General features: G+C 32.1%; 1 pseudogene; it reads left to right on the forward strand.

The window, feature by feature from the left end:
- The first annotated feature begins 960 nt into the window (after nt 1-960).
- On the forward strand, nt 961-1,137 carry LOC141565317 (U4 spliceosomal RNA; annotated as a pseudogene).
- Nucleotides 1,138-1,623: the final 486 nt, after the last annotated feature.

Below are 1,623 nucleotides of genomic sequence, written 5' to 3' on the forward strand. Positions count from 1 at the left end.
AGTTTTAGGCACAGTTCCAAATTGTACTCCCAAATAGTTGGATCAGTTCCCTATCCACCAATAATTCATCAGTGTATCTATTTTTTCCTCATTTCTTCCCTCATTTATCAATTCTGATAAGTGTAAGATGCTATCTCAGAACCATTTTCATTTGCTAATCAATAGTGACTTAGAACACTTGTATATAATTATACATAGCTTTGATCTCTTCTTCTGATTCTTTGGATCCTTTATATTCTTTGACCATTTATAAATTGGGGAATAGCTTTTATTTTTATAAATTTGTTCAGTATATGATTAAAAAATGAAGCTTTTATTAGAGACTTGCTGTCAATTTGTTTGATGTTGCTTTATTGTTTATAGTAACTTTTAGCAAAATAGTATTTCCATAATTATCCCTTTTAATAAGTCTATTTATGCTTTTGTTTTGTCTGATTTGATGATCACCACCCTTGACTTTTAGTTCAGCTAAAATATTAGAATCTGAGCTACCTCTTTATATTATAATTTTTTTATTTCTATGTTTATTATAAAACAACAACAATAACATTATTGGATTCTGGCTTTTAACCTATTTTGCTACCTGTTTCTGTTTTTATAGGCAAACTCATCCCATTCATCTTCACAGTTATGATTAATAACTGTGTATATTCTTCTATCACATTTTCTTCTGTTTCTTCTTTTCTCTCTTTTATTTCCTTCCTCCAAAGTCTTTTGCTTTTAATAATTGCCTCCCTTATTCTTTCCTCTTTTTTATAATTCTCCCCCACCCCTTTTTTTTATCCTCTTCTCTTATTTCCCTTTTGGATAAGTTACATTTCTATACACAATTGAATGTGTGTTTGTGTGTGTGTGTTTTATGTATACATTTCCCTATCTCAAGGATAATATTCATAAGGTGCTGGATGGGAAGTGGGAAGATCTGAAGTAATAGCTCCTCTCTCCCACATTCAGAATAGCAGCTTTGGGCAGCAGCAGTATTGTAGCCAATGAGGTTTATCTAAAGCACAATTATTGCAAATTGAAACCATATTCAGAATAGCCTTTTTATTGGATAGTACATTATGTGATTTCTATGTCTCACCTCATGCTTAGACATGCTACTGATATATTTATTTTTGTTTGTAAGCTAGATTACACAGAAAATATGACCAACAAAATGACCATTTTTAAAAAAAATTAGCTACTCTAATTCCAAAATCTCAAAAGAAATTAGTTACGTGCCAGATATAGAGAAATTCTAACTTACTCCAAGATTAGAAGACAATCCCATAAGAACCTCTGGAATTAATACTAGAAACATATAGGACTCTCATTTCATACTTTTAGCTCCAGCTGACTATCTACTATAGTGAGCAAAAACAAACTTGTAGGCTTACAACCCAATTTCTATCTGTAGGGATTTTTTTTTTTTTTTTTTGGTAACAGTAGCTCTGACTAAACCATTCCACCCTTCCCACTCCCACAAGAAACAGCCCAATTTTATGAAAGGAAGGAAAAAAGGAGCAGAAGATTCTGGAATGGTAGATGAGGTTAGAGGAAAAGGTTAAAAGGGACTGAGTGTTGGGCATATGGATCAGAAAAGCTAGCTTGGTCCAGACTTTTCCTACTTATAGATTAATG

The sequence above is a fragment of the Sminthopsis crassicaudata genome, chromosome 3 (genome assembly GCF_048593235.1).
Source record: "Sminthopsis crassicaudata isolate SCR6 chromosome 3, ASM4859323v1, whole genome shotgun sequence".
Classification (NCBI taxonomy): Eukaryota; Metazoa; Chordata; class Mammalia; order Dasyuromorphia; family Dasyuridae; genus Sminthopsis; species Sminthopsis crassicaudata.